At 27.8% G+C, this 24,085-nt stretch overlaps 1 protein-coding gene across 2 annotated transcripts in view; it reads right to left on the bottom strand.

The window, feature by feature from the left end:
• Nucleotides 1-21,271, bottom strand: part of LOC112601739 — a 49,198-nt gene extending 27,927 nt beyond the window's left edge. The window contains exon 1 of one of the 2 annotated variants that reach the window (XM_025349500.1): nucleotides 20,813-21,271. The gene's annotated coding sequence lies outside the window, so the exon portion shown is untranslated. The remainder of the gene's footprint in view (nucleotides 1-20,812) is intronic. The other variant, XM_025349501.1, reaches the window with a different exon arrangement.
• Nucleotides 21,272-24,085: the final 2,814 nt, after the last annotated feature.

Here is a 24,085-nt window from a genome sequence, read left to right as displayed (position 1 = left end):
CGCATCTAATATACTAATCATCTTACCAAAAGATTTTTTTTTTTATTGATTTTTGTAATAACAATATTTTCATATGTAAATAATTTCAACATATTAGTATAATAAGCTACTAAAATAAATTCAATTTAAATTTTTAATTTTGTAATATCCTTCACTTTATTGTGCTTAACGTACAAGGATCACAACTTTGCAGAACATTAACCTCACAATCATTATAAATGAGTTTTTATATTAAATTTTATTTTGTTTATTTATTCTTTTTATTTTATATAATATGATGAGTAAAATATAATTTGTAACGGTTGAATTGTTTTTTTTTTTCAGTCATCGAATTCGATTACTTAATATGAATGACTATCAAAATTTGCGATGAACACAAAAGTAAGCACGTTTTTAGAAACCTTAGATCAAAACATTAATTACCTTCGAGACGATTTTTATAAACACATATCATCCGTAAATATAATAACTATAGTAAAAAAAATAAATGTTATATAAATAATAGTCGTGTCTTAGATTCTAGGTATTAAATATTGACTCGGTCATTATTTTTTATATATATAATATAAACTCGGTAACCACATTAATACGAATAAGCTAGTCTTATTTTTCAAATTTGTTGCATACACGTCGATCATCGTACTTACAATACGCATATCTTATGTGTGATGACAAACTGACACTCATATTCCGCTATTTTGTCTTTATATTATATACTGACCTATGTTCATTGTTTCTAATTTTTTCCGTCATACATCGATCATTCTCCGTAAAAGGTAAAAAAAAAAAAACCTAACGGCAAATAAAATGTGTAAAAAGAAGTTAATGATGGCATTCAGAATTTCATAGGAAAAAAAATTCAGTAAATATATGAAAAAATGTATTTTTCTATAAAAGTTGTACAATGTACATTAATAATAATATAATAATATACGTAACAAGCAGGTACATACATCACAAATCGTCCTTCGTATGTATACTTTACTCGATATTGGTATACAATCAATCTATACATTATTACTTCTACTCTTCGTCGTAACTATTCATTTTCAACTAACCACATCACAGAGTTAAAAACTAGTTTTTCGCCAACGACCAAGTGCTGTATCATTATATTTTTGAATTTAATACACATATACTGTGTGAAGGGGATGCGGTAATTCAATACTCCAGCTACGGTGAGATTAACATTGTTATTTGTAAATAGAGCTGACCTTTACTCGCCGTGGTAATTTTAAACGGATCCCAAATGCTGACGGATCACTTTTTGTCACATATCATAGAAAAATGGCGATTTGGAGTCAGAATGGCATAAGTAGTGGCAATTCAAGTATCACCATTAGATATATAAGAGTCTTAAAAAGGCATAAAACTATAACAAAAGTCCTCGGAGAAGGAAATAATATGACAGCATATAATTTTATAGCTTTGTACAATACCGACAATACTTACTGATATATAACTTAATACCAGTACATATAAGCAGGGGCTCGGTTAGACACATCAAGCCTGGAGGTAGCAAAATATTTAGTTAAAAATATTTATTTTTTCATAACTTGATCAAGAAAATATAATATTGACTATTTTGTCAATATTAAATCAAGAAACAAGGATATTTTGAATAAAATATACAAGAAAAGAAGTGCTAGAGATAATTACTGTTGCCAGGAGGTGAAAAAAATTATAAATATGATCCAACATTACTCACAGATGACTCGTCTATATTCATATGATTATGACCAAATATAATAATATAACTTACAGGGGTCCCCTACTCCGATCACGTAAGAAAATAACTGCACGAATTTATTTCCGTTATTACCTATACACAATAATAATAACACCGCTCACGGACAAACGGCATGGCGAAGCCCTTACTTAAAAATCGGAATCGTTAAATATATCGGTCAGCGATGAATACTATACATTTCATGAGCCATTCGTCAGAAATTATGAATATTTAAAATACGTACACATGCCTGCATTATAAATCAATATGCGTGTTTGGCTCCGCGATAGTATTTTTTTTTTTACTTTTTAAAATATGTACAGTTTGTTTGAATAGCAAAACCGTGAAGACCGAAAACCCATCATCATAAGTCATTAAAATAATCATAACATGATGTAACGTGAAATGTAATATTTTTTAACATACAGGTATTATTTAAAGTTTAAATATATACCTGTGCAAATATTAAGTTCAACAGTACTATAATATTTATACATTGTTATAATAACTTATAAACAATAAGACAACGTTATAACTAAGTATACGAATTTAATAGATAATACATGATATATATATATATATATTGTGTAACTAAATATTTGAAATAATAATTACGTATAACCTCCACTATAACATTGAAGTATGATATGTAAAAATATAAGATATACATAAAATATATATTTTACTCTTTCAGAACCATCTGTGGATTAATTCATAAAATAGATTATTTAACAAATAAATAAATCTCCAAAGAAGTATCTAAACTCTCTCTACTACGGATATTGATAATAAAATATGATGTCATGATTATCGTGATATTTTACTGATATAATATAGTAAGCTGTAGCCTGCCAGGTACAATACAATTATTTTGTTAGTCGCTAAAAGTTCAGCAACCTTAACCTCGTCCCACGAGTAATTGAACACATTATTATGCTATATTAATTATTCATTATAGTGTTGGTTAATGATATAGCTCAGTATTGTAAATCATTTAATAATTTAGTATGGAGATCAAATTATTTAAACACAATGATCATCATTTTGTTATGCCTACACGATAAGTAACTTTGTAGTATATCATCATAATATCATCGCAGTGATATTCAATGTATGTACCTATTATACGATGTGGTAATTTGCAAAAAGAAGCGAACATAACATACTCTTCGATACTATTATTATTATTATTATTATTATTTTATGTAAACACATGTTGCTCTTTCGCGGGGCGTTTATAGTCTCTCTTTCGCGTGATTTACGCATAAAAACACCAAAAAAGTTACTATTTCACGCGAATATTACGAATAATTTACGGCGCGCGCGTTGCAGAACAACAAATTGTTAACATTACTATGGAAGAGGGGAGCCATAGCGGCACTACGCCCGCAATCGTGAAGATTACCGCTGTTTCTCTGCCGGGAAACGACTCCTATGGAGCGACAGCGTGCCCCCACCGCACCGGTGCAGTCCCCCCCGGGCATAATATGTTTACCTACCATCAACAGCAGGTCTGTAGATAGTGTTACGAATTACGATAAACGATTCCAGAAAAACGCCGTTTCGATCATATTATACAAATCCTCATTATGTGCATACTAATATAATATACCCGGAGAAGTGTGCATCGCTCCAGCTGAGTCCATAATAATAATAATAATAAAACCGACTTAATAACATATACGAACGAGTATATACGTGTTATATACGCTACGCGGAGTCGTCCGCCGGACTGCGGTCCGTAATAATAATAAATGCTAATAATCGGTTGTTGTATAGGAATGACGGAAACACGTCGAACGGTTTGACCCGCATTCCGCGGTCCAGTGGCGATGGCGGCGATGTACAGTACAACGCGTGTACCACGGCTGTAAGTCAAAAAAATATTTACGATTTCTCGCACCCGTTCGTCCGGCGGCAAGCAACGATAGTGATGATGGTGGCGACTGGTAGTAGTGGTGACAACACAACACGACAGAAATACAATGACAAACGTTATTTATTATTATTGCAGTTATTATAATATTTATTATCATTTTGTCGGCGTTTAAACCAGAAAAATCGGTCACCTTCGTCGCACACTGCTTAATGTTATTCTACACCTATATATATATTACACCCGCGCCACAACTATTGCCGCGATCAGTGATCACGTATACAATTCGCAACGTTCTGGTTCTTGATCATTTTTCGTCCTCATTGTTCCACTATGCACACGATACACTTGGTGTATAACAATATAATAATCTACGAATTTTATGCCACCCTATACATTACGGTACAATATTATTGTCTTTAGAGTTTATAATCCATATATTATTAATATTTATAATATATATATATATATATATATATATAAGTTAATACAGCCATTTAGTTACACAAGTCTAGCAAGTCCGCGGTTCGGAACTTTAAGCATTTGCTTATTTTTTTTTTTTTTGACTTGACTTGACTTGACATCATTAAATTTGGTGGAGTGCTTTATAGACACTATTATGTCACGTTCTATAAAAGGAAACCCTAATTATTTATTTCGATAACTTTAGGTAAAAAACTAAAAAGTCGGCTTACTATTTTATTCTTATTTTAATGTTTTTAAATGCTATTATAATGAAGATTTTGTATACTTTTTAAAACGCTTATTTTGATGATTTTAGATGTTTAAAATGTTTTAATTCCTGAACCCCGTATACTACATACATAATACCTAATACCAAAAGGTGCAGAGTGTATTACAGTACATCGATTTGTGTAGAACACTAAAATATTCAACGAGAATCATACTGAAAACAAAGTAAAAACATCGATCATCACATAAAATTTGTGAAATGTGTGGCGTCAAAAAACGGTGGCTGCCGTTGCGACGGGAAAAAAATGCGTACGAGATATTTGCATGGACCGGTAACGGAGCAGCACTACCGTTACCACGCCGGCAAACTCGCGAGTTAGAGCCAGCGAACGAACGCGCACCGGGTCACATATACGGCACAACCGGTTTCGTTTCGAGGCCACCAGACGAGGATGTCGTTCGTACTGTCACACATATTTCTCAGGTAACGGCGTGCCGTGCACCATATTCGCGTTCGTCACGTGTGTATGTATATTTATATACAATCTACCCGCCGCCACCAACTCGTGTGTGTGTATGTATGTGTGTGTGTGTGTGTGTGTGAAGTTTATAAGGAAAATAATATTATGTAGGTACATGTATAAAGTTACGCACAAGTCAATCACGTCCCTGATCATAGAAAACGATGTACATATTAAAAAAAAAAACAAATAATACTCCGACTTATCCGAGTTACGTATTTACACGATTTTCATCGTCGACTTCGTATGATGTATACATGAACAGATTAAAACGCAACAAGTGGCTTTCGTGCGATGACAGTTCTCGCAGCATACATGAAAAATTACGTATCATTTTTTTTTCCTCGAACGACAGTCTTCAAAAGTAAATCTTTTACGTCACATAATATGGGTACATATGGTTAGGTTACCTTGACGATCGCGAGATTATTGTGTATCGGTGTGTATGACCCACATGCATCGTCCAAATATGACGTTTTACTGCAATATCGCGAATACGTATTGTTATTTGTCAACTAACTCTTTTTTCCGTCCCACGCATAATAAATGATCTGCATGTGTTATAAATTATAACGTTACAATACAATTTTACTGCACACTCGACAATTAACAGTTGCAGTAATAATCAGATACTTGTAAGTCGCGTTTATCACACAAGACCAAAAAAAGTCAAAACAAAACATGTATTATTAAAACATCATATTATTATAGAAATATTACACTGTATTACTGTATAAAAATATGTATAATAAATACGTTTAAAATAACTGGCTTTAACAAATTATTGTGTAAAATAATCAAACAACAATCTATTGATAATCAATGAAGTATAAACTAACAAAACTAACAATAGTCGACAATAAAATCCATTAAGAGATATAGTATATAAGTTAAAATGGCAAATGATAAATTTAATTATTTCACCAGAGTTTGCCACTTCATTAGATAAATCACACTTACGGAAGGTCACGGATTTGGTTAAAAATCGTTTCGCTTTATTCACTTCAGTCTATCCATAAATAGAGTGTAGGCCGACAAAAAACCATTAATATTCATTGACTTTTTTTTAACAACGACATCATTAAATAATAAATATATAGTAGTCTAAAATTCATTAGCATTCTATTCCACACAATAATAAATTATAATTATTTTAATCTAAATCTTTACTTGATTGGAACATTAGATTAATCTATAAAATAATACGATAGCCGAAATGCATTAACTTCAAACATTTCAAAAAAAAAACTTCTCATTTTTTATATTAATGGAGTATCTAATAGAAATCTCGGTTTCATGTTTGTACTCCTAACTGAATAATATTTATTTTTTCATATTATGCAGGTAGAAGATCCACTTAATTCAAAATATTGAACATTTATCGTTTATAGCGAAAAAAACCAAAGATTCCGGTAAATATCGGAATAAAAATCACTCAAAAACGTATCGATTTATAATACATCCCTAGCTATATGAATTCGTCTGGTGACAAAAATCTAAATTTACACTACTAATAAGTAATACCTACATGGTTTCTTTTTTTACAAATTGTAACTTATAATTATATGCATTTTGGACTCAGAGTGAAACAAAAGTGTTTTGATTTTACAATGAATGTTATTTTATTAATTTGTTATTTATATATGCTATACATTTTTTCATTAACAAAATAAAAAATTAAAATTATTGTATAGTAATAATAATAATAATAATAACGTATTTATTATAATAAACATATTATTTCCACCATGTAAAAGAAAAATATATAAACCTAACATAATATTTTTTCTAGATACTTATTTTGTTTCTTTATAGGAGGGATAAACTCCTACATAAGCTCATTTATTATAAAATTGTATCCATTCTTATAAAATTTACATAAATGCCCTCAAAATATAAAAAATGTATTGACTAATTAAAAAAGTACAAAAATTATGAAATACGAGTAAAAGTTAATTATTAAGTTCTTTGATATAAGAAACAATTTGCTTGCTTAGAAATCAATGTATTAAGAAATTTAGAAGAAGATTCGATTTTCAATTGAATCTTCCCTCTACATTTAATCAGTATAAATTCAACACAAAATTAAATAATTACTGATACCTCCTAACAATTAATAATATTACATAATAAATAATAATGCATGTAAGGAAACAAATACGATTTGAAACATTCTAATTCATACTATAATTAAACCTAACAATAAATTAGTATCATATTTATTATAATATTAATATTCTCAATATATTATTATCATATTTCAAGTGTAAATGAATACATTGAAGTTTTTTAGTATACACATATGTATAAATGTAATACCTACTATTATATTATATAATCCGAGTTCATGTACCAATAATAATTTAATTCTAGTTTTATTAATAACTCAAATAACACTTCTTGTAGCAAATGTTTTAGTATTTTATTTAAAAAAAATATTTTGAACTTAAAATTTAAATATTTAGCTTAAATATAACTATAATGAACTAAACCAAACATCAAATAATTGGTTACCATATAAACTATTTAAATTTAATATATTTTTAATTTAAATAAATGATAAAATAATTCATTAAATGGGTAATTAGAATACTTATTACCTATTTAATTCATAGCTTATTGTAATAACTAATATTATTTAAATTAATACTCATTGAAATATCATATGATTTATAGATAATAATTTAGCTACATTTATGCAATTATGATAAAGGAAATAAACGATATTGCAATAATCTAATATTAAAATTTATACGATAATAATTTAACTACCAAATTTAAAAAGAAAGTAAATCAATATACCACTTAATTTCAGATTTCAACTTAAATAATGGTTATTATTTTATATTCGTAAAAACAATATTCTATATGTATAATACTAAAGTATGTTGTATAATATGACAAAAATTTATTTAAATATAAAAAATAAATAAATATAAAGATTAAAGTTAAATGGTATACTAGTTGTATACTGCATAAATATTCTTATTAATTATTAAATAATGAACTATATCTTTAAATTTCTAACTGTACTTTTAATAGTACCTAATGTGCTGAAACATTTTAATATTAATAAATAAAAAAAAAATTTTTAAGTATCACAAAAATATTTTTACAAAAGTTTCGTGGTCACCATTTGTTAATTAATAGTTAGTTATTACACAAAAGAAAGAATTGAAATAATTTAATTTAAATATATTGATAATGGCAGTCATATATGATTAAATTAATTTTTAAAAAAGAAAAAAAAAACTATTGTGCAAGTCCAATTTTAAAATTATATTCATTACACAAATAATATTACTATTGTTAACTAATAGATTTTTAACTAAAAAAGTCATCATATTTTTCTATTAAATAAAAAAAGTGATGCATATATTAATTTATAATACAATTTAAATAAATATAATAAATTATAAAACTTTTAAAATAGTAGGGCACTATGACAACTCCAACTCCTAAAAAGCTAACGACTAACGCATATAAAATACACAGGTACGTTCCTATTGTAACTTGAATGGCTTTTATTCAACTATATTCTACTCTGAAAATAAATGGAATATAGGAGTAAATCAAAATTAAGTTAATACATAAATCAACAGATTTAAACCTATAGATTATACGGCCAAAGTACTTAATTCAATTTATTTTGTACAGACTTATTTTATCACTTTGTTATAAGCGAGCAATTTGCAATTCATTCAACTAGTTTTTATATGAAAATAAGTGACCAACGCCTAACATTATGTACACAATCATAACGGCAAGTCACCCAGGTCTAAATTTCTTACATGAAAAATGTATAATTTTAAACACGAATGTCAACCAGCATCGCGTTAATCGAAAGCAGCATTACCTTCTTCTTAATAATGGATTTTAATTAAATAAACAGTATGACTGGAATGTTTCGATTTTATTCTACTCGAATTTCATATAATTCGGAAATGTGACAAATTTCACCGTACAGAAAAAAATTAGACCGGTACATCGCGTGTACTCTTATTTATACGCTAAATATAGCTGCGTTTTTTAGTGTCCTCATTAAAGTTCGTTCAGACGACGTATTAAGTGTATCAATATTATATATATCAAGTATAGACAAAAGTCGACGTCAATGATATAGCTAATCTCAATAAGGGGCTTAATGATATGCAATTATAATTATGCTGCAGCCCCAAATATAACGAACCCAAAACCGTCCAGGTCTGAATTTCTTCAAAAAATTTGGATTGCATTCATTTACGTACAAAAAACGAACAATGGTGTGCTTACACGTCATATAAATGAAAAGCTTTTTTCCAATATTTGGCGCCTGTAAACCGCCGAAGCCGCTGCCATCGTTGCTACCGTATAATATACAAGATGCAGAATTCACCGAACACACAATACACACATACACGCATGTAACAAGAACGACAACAACGTATACTACAACAATGATGATATAGATGATGATGATATTGATGATAATAATAGTAATAATAATAATAATTTCAACGACGGCGAAGGTGTGTAGATCGATATTTTCGATTAGTAGCCATGTCAATTGGCCGTCGACCCATCTCCGCGATAATGTGCCGTGATGTGAACGTGACATGTGCTCTGCGTTCCGTCCAAATAATCCTCCTCCGGTTATTGGTCTTTTTCTCTCTTTCAAATATTATATACTTATACATACACTATAGTCTACTGATATATAAGCGTATTATTTCGTTATTAAAACTGTGTTCTTCTCCATAACGAATACTTTGTTCGGGACGTGGCCAAAAAATATTTTGTAAGGCACAAAACGTGATTACTATTATTATTATTGTTGTTTGTCATATGACAACGATGAATTCTCCTGTACTTTATTTTTCATTTTTTTTTTTTTTTTTATATTCGTATTCTGTCGTCACTACCAAAGAAGTAATACATAATTCTAAAACGAACTCCGATGCTGCTGAACGTATTAAATTGTGACATAGAACAGTTATGAAGAAAATGCATTCGTTCGACGGAACTAAGAGACATAATAAAATAAATACATAGGAATATTTTCATTACGCATGAATGGCGTTATTAAAAGACTTAGAAGTCAAACTGATAGCTAATTATATGTACTAGACTTGCTAATTTCTGGTCAGTACCACTATAGCCTATAGGACCATATTATCCAAGGACATATAGGACAATTACACTGGACCCGCTCGAAAGAATCCACCGACAATAAGTAAATAAAATAAGTTGAATTTGCAACTATATTTTTTTACACAACAACCCTGAGATTCGCCGATATTATTGACAAGTTTTCAGAACAGAATATCTAAATATTTTTATAAACACTTCAACAAAGTTTGCTTTAAAAATTTAGTTTTATAAAAATATTATTAAAATCAAAAATATAAATTGTTTAAAAAAAAAAAAAATGTTTTTTAGTTTTTTTAATCATACGTAATATAAATATTACGTTATTAAGAGCAGGTACTAAAAATGTATAATGTTCTTGTATATTACATAATTATATTTCAACCAATATAATTATTAATTATTACTTAAGTATTTAAATATTTAGAGGATCCAACATTTTAAATTGTACTAGGTCCATGAATTGGTAAATTGGGGGCTAAGTCAACAAAGTGTGCGCAGAAAATTTAATCACGCCCATGTAATACTAGGTGTGCTACTGGCGCAAACATATTTAAAAATTAAAATACATAAATATTTATTATTTTTAAAATAACACCCAAAGAAAATTTCTAACAATATTTATTTATCTAAGTAATCTGCAGTATTAGAAATGAATAATATTTTTTCTCTTTAATCAAACGTTATAATATATACACTCATATTATTATATAGGTACTATTATTATGCTTCAAGAATATTCTATTAAGATGATTACCGTAAACTTTTTTTTTCACATAACTAGAACTATTATGATCTATTTATCCATTGAATTGAGAATATTAAATAAGATGATTTATAGGGTTGCTAACAAAAAAAATTCATTATGACTTTATGACAATTAATTATTAGATCGCATGAATTTTACAAGAATTCTATATTACTACACTCAAAATTTAATGAATAATAAGTAATGGACAATGACTAATGAGTAATGGGTATTGCTTCAATAATATTCAACTAGAAAATTTTAAAACACTACGCATAATGTACATTTCAGCATAAAATAAAATTTACAATATCCCTTAATAAAAATATAAATAGTTTTAATGATCAGAAATAAAATAAGTTGTATATTTTAATAAATTAATATTAAATCCGGGTTTATTATCATTTCATATGGTAGTCTGTGGGTGGTACAGGTGCATAATTCATAGTAATGAATATAAGTGACTATATGAGTATAAACCATATTATGACTCATCAGTCAAAAATAAACCATTATGTAGATAATATCATAGCTATCTATTTTAAATTGCATGGAATTAAATTAACTTCCCAATAGTTGTAACAAAAACTTCGATTGACAGAATCCTAGATTACATGAATGTTTTAAATTGTGTTAGACAAAAATTATACTATTAAAAAAAGAACAATTCTTATACAAATCTTGAAATAGATTATATTTTTAGAACATCAATTATAATTAATAATTATTAGTTCATAGTTAAGAGTTTTTATATAATATAAATAAAAGAGTCGATAAAATATATATGTACTAAATTCTAAGTAAAATTTATATTTTATTATAATTAGTGGCATTGTACAATAATCTGTAATAATATTTACTAAAAAGGTAATAGGTACATAATACACTATATTTATTAAATTAATATGCCGGTCTTACACTCCTATATTCTAATATAAATATTAAACCCATGTGTACCTACACTATTTCCAATTATGCCACTTCAGTATTCTTACCATGAATAAAAGACTAAATATAGTAAATCATACAGATATTCTTGGAATGTATTAAACTTTTAACTATCGAGCATCATTATTATATTGATGTTATAACAGGTATACAAAACCAGTATCCGGTACCCTCTAATTATTAATTTTTTTCAAATCAATTTTGTTTATGAGGTATGGCAGATCATTTTTAATATATCTACAATACCTAATATACCACATACTTTTTAGATCTGTTTACAAATAAGTGTTAAGTAACTATATTATAATATTGTATTATATAATTAAAATGCATAAACATAAATAAGTTTACAACTAAAACTATCAATAAGCAGTAAAAAATAATTAAAATTGTACAATGTACAATGATATGATTAATACAATCTATTCCCTTCAAATATGAAAACGTAATCAACTTAATCGTTTTCAATCAAAACCATAATTCAGCCGACACAAATTTGAAACTTTTTAATCTTAGCGACAGCGGATCGGTTATTAGTTAGCCACAATGATAACGTAATACATATCTACACAATATAATATATTACCAACTCTATTTACCACGATGATAATTTACGCAATATAAATTACTGAACTCAAAAACCACCACGCAATGAACTGCCGACCCGAAAAAAAATTTTAAGTTGGTAAGTATTGTACCTATACCCAACACTGTTTATAACAATTTGAGCACGCTGATACATATTTCGTGTATAATGGTAGTTCCATAATTTGTTTTGGACAAATGAAAGATTATATTCTTAGTGTATTATTACTATTACTATATAGAGTAAAGATATAATGTTCGCGACAACAACGTTAACAGCAAGGCAGTACCTATTGGTAACATAGCTAAAACTCCAAACCGAAATGATAATAATATGGTAAAAATAAAACTCCACAAGACCGGATAAATCATTGACGCCTTTCGTTCCGCTCTTATTATCCGCGTACGCGAAAAATACAGTGAATATATATATCTTTCCACCGCTGAAAACTAATGTAGGTACCTATAACTATCCTAACCAAATATTCACATACATTGAACATGTCTAAATCTACATTGCTATAAACCTCAAGCAGGTATCAGAAGACTTAGGTTAACGCAATAGTTAATAGAAATTGTAATTAATTTGAGCATTATATATTAAATTTAAACATATACATTTATATTTAACAATATAACTTGGATATAGTAATAGGTTTTAATTTTAAGGATTTATACATTTTAATTTGCATGAAAAGATGTATTATGATCATTAAACATTTGAAATTACTTAGAAAATATAGGTGTAGGTATTTCAGTATTTGTAATATTTGAAAATTTTAATTGGCTAAAAGAATTATAAAAGTAAAAACGGAATTACATTTCTTTCCATGTCATTTTGATTGTAAATTCCACATAATTACATGGTAAATAGAACTTTTATAAAATCTTAGTCGTATAATATAATATAATTCACCAAACATGGCCACCAAAAATTCTAGAAATAACTGTTGCGCGGGCGTCTGATGTCGTGAGCGCGCGCGAACACTGTTGGAAGGACATAAGCGACAAATCAAATCTGTCAACGGATAATATCTCAACATTTAATTATAATCATATTATTATGCGCGAACGTTTGGCGGTCAAATGGGGGCGAGGTCGACGTGATGAAAATCGCGAGTTTTCGCGACGAGAATGATTTTCACCGGACACGCTGATGATATACCTATAACAGCTATAAACCTATGCGGCCGTGTAATGTGCACATAATATTTTATACAAAACGCTGACGTTGATTTCGCCCTGTCCCAATAAACAATAATTTTTCGCTCAAGGTCGACGTCGCACACGCATACTCTTTTGATGCTTAATACAGGTATTAGGTACCCCATGTGTCAAAATAGAATAGTATGAGTTAAAATTTTGATAGAGAATACTATAATGTTATATACTGCAGCGGATTTAGGAAGGGGAGTGCTTGGAAGCTGAAGCACCCACTGTTCTGCGTATTTTTATAAAAAAATTACAAATAATTCGCCAAGTGGCGAATTTTTAGTACACGCTACCTACAGAACAAAAAATTACATTATATTACATTGTATTGTTATGTACCTAATTATTAAAAAATAATATATTTTGAATTGTTTATAATTTTTATATTGCTTAATTACCTATGTAATGCATCTAAAATACATGCACAATGCAAGACTGGGTTTCCTCACTGTTTAAGTACCAAATTATTAATTTTTTTTTACCCCAAATTGTACATAATAAGTACTTAAGGACTATTATGAACAAAAAAGCACCTACCACAAAAATCCTAGATCCGCCACTGGTTATATACATAGAAATACATAACCGCAGGTACAGTAAAGGTGTTTTATTTGTACGTTTCGCTACAAATTGTGATTATTATTTCTTATACACCGGCCGTCCCCTCCGCCCTAAATCGTTCTCACGGCATTGTGACATAACTATAGGAGGGAAAAAATAGCTTGCCAGATGTCGGCGCGCGGCGACGGTGTCGGCTATACGACGACGGCGGCGGCGGCGTCCAGCCGCAGCGACAATTTAACTATATACACACTTTTGTTGTATATTATACGTCTTAAGTAGACGCGCGGAACACGCGGCGCACGCGAACGGCACTGCTCGCGAAGGTATTATTAAAACTGGATTGGTATTTATTTTTTTTTTCCTTTTTTATTTTATTTTTAACTCCCTCTTTCCCATCTCGGCGATACACGCACCCGCGTACACGTAGTAGATACGCACACTTGCACTCGCACTCACGCACGCCAAAGATAAGACCGACCGGAGAGCACCTTATTTCATCCGACCGCCGACGAACGCTCTCTCGCTCACTCGCACTCTGTCCCTCTCACCAACGTCTTTCGTCGAACGTACGACCTGAATGTTTCCCCGACAGTCTTTGTTTCCCAAATGCCATCGGGATTGTATTACGCAACACCGCACGAACGTCGCAGCCACCACCACCGCCGCCGCACGGTGCGATATAATAATTATTATTATCCTGTTTATTTTACGGGCGTCGGTGTCCGTGATAGGACGATAAGGTACGCAGCAGATCACCACGCATTCACTGTTGTCGGTGTGATTGTTACTGCTGCTGTTATTGTTGTTATTATTGTTTTTGTTGTTGTTATACCAAACCGCTCTCGGTATAGGTATAGTACACACAACACAGTACCTAGGTATATATGGCACACAATAACATCTCTAGTAGGTATACTTTTTTTAAGCGGTAAACACGGTTTAAGTGTTGGATATTAATTTATTATAATAATAACAAATATTATCACGATGACGAATGATAAATCTGCAATATTACTCGTGTACCTGTACCTATTTTTAATTATCACAATAACTCGACCGATGTGGTAAAGCCGCCAAGATGTTAAGAAAGTATAATATTATATTATGTATCATATTATAATGTACCTACTCGTACGTCATTAAAAAGTTTAAACGATATTTTGTCCAACAGTAACATTATACGCAGACGTTGAGAAATTACAAAAAAATTTATTTTATTTTCAAGATCCAAATAAACTACAGCATACAGATAAGCAATCTCTAGACGATTGTCATGAGTAACAATAGGTACATTAAAACAATGAAAAAGCTCCGAAAAATACTTTCACCAATACGTCCTGGGTATTAACAGATCATATGAAATCTTCGAGTCATAAATTTTTTTATTTAAAACTACGTATTTATTAAATACGAACAAAATTCATATCGATTCAAATTCTATAGGTAGTAAATTACGTACTAAAATTCACAATAAATGCCAACATTTTTACCAATTCCTGGAAATTTTAAAACTATTTCTTTTTTATGTTTACAATATGTAAACCAATAAACATGAATTTAAATTTTAAATGTAGTATTACCAATTTATTATTTAAACAATAACCATTAATTTTATAGATAATGATAATATTGATAATGCTACTATAAACAATTAGGTATGTTCGTTTTCGTATTACAATATTACTTTTATTAAAATAAATCATAAATCTAGGATTAAGAACAATATTTAACAATATATATAATACTAATAATTGTATTAAGTTATGAATACTTAAGACGTTATTTTTTATGTTAATTATATTTAGGTAATAGGCCAATTAGAATTAATGAAAAAAAATATTGTTATAAATTTTTGAATTTGTTAATTTTATTAAAATATAAAATTTAAGTAATTGTATATTCCCGAATTTCAGTAAATATAAATTATAACATAGGCATTAAAGAACCTATTTCAACCTATTTTACTAAATAATTTATGACAAAACCAACTAGATAATGACAGTATTAACCTATCCTCAGAGAAACTAGCACAAAATAACACCTGCTTATAAAACGATGATGTCTCACTAATCACTATAAATAGCCATTCAATATTTAACATTACCTTATAGAAATATATAGTATATTATAATAAAATATATTAATGTAAAGTATTGATAAATCTAAATACGTAATATTGTTATATTCTTGCTAAATTATTATTATTATTATTTAATTATAAATAAATATATAATAACATGTAAGCTACTCAATAGTGCACCAAAAAGGGGGTTTTAGTGCTAAAGTACGATGATATTTTCAAAATATTCTAATTTTGAGTTATTTTTACCAAAAATTAATTTGCTCTTTTCTCAGGTACATCGATATTGACTTATAACTTATAAGCTATACTCAATGTTTTTATCAAAAATTAGATCAACTTAATAAATTATGAATATTTTAATAATAAAAGATTTATACAGGTACGTTGTAGGACTGTTTTTAGGAATAGATCCTGACCCACACTCGTTCTCTTTATTCATAATAATTTTTGTGAATAATTATCAATAATTCATCATTAAATTTGACACATATTTTTGTATTGTTGACTGGCACATATTAAAAAGGTCTTTTCAATTTATTGTTTTCATTATTTATCGTAGTTAAAATAAAAACATTTTACAGTTATTAATCAAAGTTTCCTAATTCATTTTTTTTTTAAATGTCATTTAGTAAAAACTATTTTTTTAATTTCTTATGAATTATATTATAAAAATATAAATAAAATGACTTTAATAAACTTAGATGATAGTAAATATATATATTATTCTTAAAGTGCAGCTTAATCTAATGTTTATGCATTGAGTGATCTAATATTTTTATTAACATAGAATAATTTGAAAATAATTAATTATATAAAAAAAATAAACTGATAAGACCACGAATTCCATGTAGGTAAGCCTCAAGAAGTATTAAGTATTAAGTAGGAAGCATTATTTACTAAGGTATTTTATTATAAACTTAAAAGTTAGATAAAATTATCTTGTACTCAATAGACTTAACCATTATTTGACCAACATACAAAATAAATTTAATAATGTATGTATAAGCTAAATGATTGCTCATATTTAGCTCGCATAAAATGTATAGTCTATGAAATAAAACAGATTTAAAAGATTATTTACTTAGACTGGTTCCTTTAATTTAACTATTTTAATCAAATAACTTTTAGTAGTATAATTATGTCCACTCAAAACAAACAAAATATAACATCAAAAAGTGGTAAAAATACTTAAAATATAAAGTACGTGTATATATTATATATAAAGAACAATATTTAGTAGATAATCCTATCGATGTTTTTTGAAATACTAATTATTAGTTTTAAATTTATTTAAAAATAATAAAAAAAGATGGTTTTATTTTTTAATTTTATAACAAACTATATGTGACTGCTATATAGATACTGTTTTATAGTAAAAACCAGTCTTTATATATATATATATATATATATATAAAGACTATTTTTTTTCAATTAGAATAATACCAATTTTTTAATTAAATAATTAATTTCAATGTTTTTTTTTAAATTTTTTATTAATATTGACTTTTATATCAGTATTTTTAAGTTATCATTACATATTCAAATGGTATATAAATATTCCATGAAATTATTTTAAAATATGATGGTTTATAGTTAAATCGTGACACCTTAAACTTCATAGTATAGTAATTGTACATACATAAGACATCATTATAGGCTCTTGAATTAAGGAAATTAACAGTCTGACCTAAAATTATCTTTTTATAGACTATAAACTTTTTTTTTAAAGCAGGCGTTATAATTTATAAATATATGAAAACACTTATTTTTGGACAGTTAAAGTTTTGTACAACTTCTCCATAAAAAAGTTATACATATCCATCACTATGTACATGATTATTATATCATGAAATATATATCGGTATAATTTTGATATTCGAAATAATCTTTCAATGAGACGCCTATTTGCGATGTTTTTTTTCGTTAATATTTAAACTCCAAAAGCTTTTAAAAAAATAGTGACTCTGTATTTTCAATATTTTTTGGATACTTTAAGCACCAGTTAAAGAAAACTTATAAAAAATAATCATGCTCTTGACTATGGTTTTTGCATATAAATAATTGAATAAGATTCAAAATAATTAGAACATTTTATTATGTCTATATAACACTAATATTAATATTTGGCAAAAATTTCGCGTATTTACAGTTATTATATTTACAAGAACAACAAATTATGATGTGTAGTAACAATTACTTCAATTTTTTCCAAATTATATTATGGTTTGAAAATTCTTTACAAGTGCTGACAATATCAACCCCATCCTCCACTATCAATTATTTAATCTAATAACATTCTTAAAGTCAAAAACTTTAAATGTTTAAAATACAGTTTCAATTAGCTAGAAAAAATATTCACAAAAAAAATACATATTAATACCAATACTAATTTATATATTATATTTTTTAATAAAAAATATATTTAAATTTTAAGGTGCATACCTAATTATAATTATATAGTAAATAAATTTAATAAAGTAATTGAATATTATTTCAGAGTAAATGTAACTGTTAATATAAAAAAAAAGGTTCATATTGCTCGTGTAAATAATAAATATTAAGAAATTTATGTTTTCATAACTCCGTATGACTTTCTATTTAAATAATGTACGTATAAATATTTAAATGATTTACTTATACCTACATTTTACTACTTAATATAAGTTAACTAACCAAGCAAAAATTACAATATTTTAGTTTAAACTTTAAACATAATTTCTTGTATTGAATCAAACAGTTAATTGATATAATGTATTTTTTTTTAGAAAATATTTTTAGAAAAGCATTATAAAGGATCTAATGGATTATTATAAGCTACTTTATATAAGTTATAATAAATAATAATAGCAAAATTCATCAGTCATCATAAATTATAACACATTATAACCAGAGATTAGTCAATTAAAGAAGATACCTGGGGATAATATACTGGCTTCTTATACTAGCAGAATCTTAATGTATTTATAATGACTATTTGTTTTCATTCTTATTTCTAAGCCATTGAAACGTATTTTTTAATATTTTAAAATAAAATGACTAATGGGTGTACATCTACGAAGAACTTACTATTATATTTATCATACTTTAAAGGTATCAAACAAAAATAAATCGCTCATAATAGATACTTATAGATTATTATTTATACAAATATTATAGATAAGTAATAAAATAAAAACATTTTTGATGACCGCTTTCTAACTTTTTGGCGCATAATTGTTTTCTTATTAAACTCTCACCATTAACAATATCCTTTTGGACAAACACCAAATACATAATTGGAAGACAATTATTGTCAATAACAATAATGTCAAAAACTTTCCATTCTTTAAGAGATTATGAACCAAATATTAATATCTAGTAAACATAAATGCAGCGGATTAATAAAGATAAAATCCTCTTATTACTTAAATGTATTGATAATTTGAATAGCATTTAATTCTAAAAAATAATTTTTAAACCAAACAAAATACCTGCTCTTTATTCTTAGCGTACATAAAATACCACAAATTTATAATACTTAGCAAATATTATTTAATTATTGAAACAGAAAATAATATGTTTTTAACAAATTTAAACTTGTAAATTTTAAACTTTAAAATGTAAATTACTAGTATTCGTGAAAGACAACAAATACGTGTTTAAAATAGATTCATATTATTACTAATGTTTAATACTTTTGAAGCTTATAATATGATTTATAAAATCATAATATATTTCTTATGATAAAAATATAGTCCATAAAATATTATATTTACCAAAAAACTATAAACAAACTATTTTTTAAATTAAATATAATATTATTTTTTATTATCATTATTTATATCATAATTAGATAGTGAAAATGTGTATATAAATAGGAAATTTCCTACAATGAATGGAAAAAATCCCCGGATTTCTAAAATATAATATATATATTATCGTTACAATTAGTTTGTGTAGGTGCCTATTAATGCTATTAACAAGCGACAATATAATACAAATGATTGGGTTTTTACAAAACGCAGAAGAAATGTGAAAATGTAAATAGATACCTACTGTATTTTAATTAGATCTATATACAAATGTATACGGACAAAAATTGATGTTCAGATTTCAAATTGATTTTCCGCTAATTACTTTCTACGAGTAGGTTTTGCACTATTAACTCTACAACCCTTTACGTTTATTGTTTATTTTTCGGTGATAATTATTGATCAACCATACACTCACTTTACCGGATGTCATCAATACCTTTTGGTTGATTACAAATCAATGACAATGATTTTTAAGTTCAAATCCTCAACCTTTCTAGACTCGATAGTTAATCCTGATGTTCATGGTTGTGTCAATATTATCGGCAATACTATAATAAATGTAAATGTGTACTTTACCTATATTACTGCATCTATCAATTTAACGCCTATCCGATGATATTATAAAAGACAATTGAAAACGATTTTTCAAAAAGAATTACGAATGTGTCAATATCTTCTCTTCTAAATACACTAAGTATTTTATAAACAAGGCCTTTTTAAGCATTAGACTGTGCTAACTACATAACGAATTTACGACAATATAACAATAATTATACAGATATGATAATGATACTGTGAGAGGTACATAGCAAAAAAAATCTTAAAAATTATGTAGATTTAGCGTTCCTATTAATAATGAAGTATGTTGATATCTATAATCTATAATTTAAATTACAATGAAATATTGGAATCAAATCTATCTATAATAATACCTTATAATCAATTGCCCAGCATTTAAATTCCTCGGTCGACAATTGCTACTGAGTGTTAAACAAGATTAGTGGTCGTCTGTTCTGATCTTTGGCAGTTTTTGGACAATTCACATTCAGCTGAACCACTCTGTCTACACCGTGTGCGAGTGTACGACAGATATTCAACACGATATGCGTGCGCGAAATATATATAATAGATTTTTAATATGTAAAATGTGTGTATGCATTAAACAAAATATAATTTTAATGTAACAAATAAATAATTGAGAAAACGGCGATAAGAATCGGAATAAAAAATGACTAAAAGAACGCGAAAAATCGCAAATTAAACGAAAAAAATAATAAATATTTTACATGACGGTAACAGCGGAACTAAGACCAACGACGCATTCGTCGACACTGTGCCACAACAAACAACAAAAACAAACACGCACGACGCACCGGTGTGCCGCCCGGAGGAAAGACCAGAAGATTCTCGGAGTGGTGCACGAGAACGTAGGTCGCAGACACGACTTATTACGAAAACGGCGAGCTCTCTCTAGCGGACATTATCCAAACGTTGCGCGGGAAGCAATTTGGCAACGTCTACCGACAACATCCATATAATATAATAATTTTATATTTTTAAATAAAAACTTTGTTAGTGATTTATGCTTTATAGTTATTGTTGGTTTTAATAAAATATATGACATATAACATATTGCGCTATTTGTAAAAATGTATTTAAATAATGTGTACAACAGCCTAGTCGGCCAATATTTCCAAAAACAGGTTAAGTTTTTATTAAAGTAACTTTGTCATATTAAATATTAAATGGACTATTAGATAATATATTGAAATTGTGTATAATTATGATTTAATTAACGAATTTAGATGATGGTGATACATAATAACTGATAGAATTATGAATATAAAGAACACTACTTACACATATTTTGTGTAGATGTAGAACGTATTAATAGCATCAGTCACATACTCACATCTCAATTTAGATTTCGACATTAGATTAGATTGCCGTATTTTAGTAAATATCAATTTTTAATTACTTATATGAACAAATGTTGTTAGTAATGATTTTATTATCTTACGTAAACAACACATATTGACACACTCCAAAAATTGGATTAGAATATAATATATGCATGATTATATATAAATCGGTTTACGAGTTTCATTTATTTTGCGACTGTATGGACGAATTATCATTTTTACATATTATGTGACCTTGTGTGACGCAACTGAAGTGATGGTATGCTTAAAAACAATATCAGAAAATACTTCACCTATTTTAAAATATTTTGAATTGTTGATGATATTTTATAACTGCAGGTTATTGTAAGTACTTATTTTCACACAAATTAATTTAAAAGACAATTTTTATGCCCCATTAATTCCACCTTGCATATTTAATGTACATAAAATATAATACTAGATGACAGTCGACAGAACTACAAAAGTGTATTTAAATGACACTCACCAGTTACCGGGTAAATAACTAAAGTGAGAGATGGAATAATCTATTCTCAATTAACAGTTAGTGGTCCATTACAGTCTCTATGTATGAGTATAGATAAGCAAAAATTCGATGGGAAGTACCTAGTAAATTACGTAAAGAAATCAGCATAAAATTCACTGAGAACAGTGAGAGTATTACAAAAATAAAACTTAATTAACCAACACTTCATAAAAAACCATTAACATAAATAATAATATCAATACTGATATAGATTCATTTGTTTGCATTATAGACTCGTTGTTAAACCCGAAAAGAATATAAATCAGGCTGGAGTAGGTAAACAGAAAACAATTTATTTTTATAAAACGCCCAGTAAAGAATCACAAAATTGAATTATTCCGCTACTTTAATTGCTATTTTAATCATTTTAATGATAACAGAATTTATTCATGATTTTGGAAAATATGTACAATATCTTAAACCATGAATCATAATAAATTTTATACATAGTTTGTAAAATTATACATTCAAATATAATATGCCGATGCGTATTTATGAGTATTTACCACACAACTTTTTATTATTATAGGCAGTAGCGTATTTATGTGGGGGATTTATACACACAAATAATTATAGTCATTGCATTATTTTAAAAATTATTATTATTATTATTTTTATCAATAATTGATTAAATTTTCAAGAATTAAAATATTATGAAATATTATATAATATTCTTTTTGGTATCTTCATTTATAAAGCCATATCCCCCCCCCCATGACAAAAACCTAAATACGCCACTGATTATAGGTAGGTATTGTTTAAATAATATAACTAAAATAGTGGTTCTTAAGCTATTTTTCGTGGTTAGTAAGAATAATATATACCTAAAATACATGCAGCATACCTATTTGTCCGCTATAGGAGTATAGAACAACTATTGAAAAATTGACAATGTTTTCGACGAAAACAAAAACACGTATACAAATGCAACCGCTGTTTACAATAATATAAACCTCGAAAGAATCTTTTCGCCATAGACGAAATATTGGTCGAAACATATAGCCCCACTTTTTTAGTTTTCTGCACTTACACTCACTTACGTAAAAATAGACAACTTTGAACTTAGTCCATTTGTATCGCATGAATGCGCGAGTTGCAAGTGTACCTATATTAGTTGCCACCAAAGTATCTGCAGACCATGTTGTCGGTACATTATATTAGTACCATAAATTAAAAAATATTTCGGTAGTCAGTATATATAAGTAGCTGTGGTCTGCACTAAATGCTTTCACTTCATTTAACATTTTAATATCAACATTATTAAGCATTGTACTTACTGACACCGGATACCATTAGGAAATGGATTTCGTTGCGATGTGTCGATGTATTACGCAATAGTGGTAGTAGACTAATGTGCTGTATGATAGATTTAAAATTGACCGCCTTCATAGTTGATTGTATCACCACTGACCACCGCTGTTGTTATATGATTTGATTTTATAGACATTTTATATGATTGAAATTTGAGAATGTATATTATAGTAGCTACTAGGTAACTAGTAAAGTTCAGCATGCCCAAGATCTACTCACTACCAAGGTAATAATCTAACTAATATTTGTCATTGTCATAAATGTTTACCTCAATGGAATAAAATTTCGAAAAAATTAAATGAAATGAAATATATAAATTGAAAAAACAATTTGAGAATCAAATCGAATATAATCTTCGAAATTACTTGGGTACAAATTCGGATACATCAATCATTACACCTACGCATCTACTCGGTAATCGGTACCTAGTCCAATATAAGGTATAA

The sequence above is a fragment of the Melanaphis sacchari genome, unplaced genomic scaffold (assembly GCF_002803265.2).
Source record: "Melanaphis sacchari strain LSU unplaced genomic scaffold, SCAv2.0 Contig7_pilon_pilon, whole genome shotgun sequence".
NCBI lineage: Eukaryota > Metazoa > Arthropoda > Insecta > Hemiptera > Aphididae > Melanaphis > Melanaphis sacchari.
Note: the sequence above shows the minus strand (reverse complement) of the source record. Positions and strands in the feature narration are given on the sequence as shown.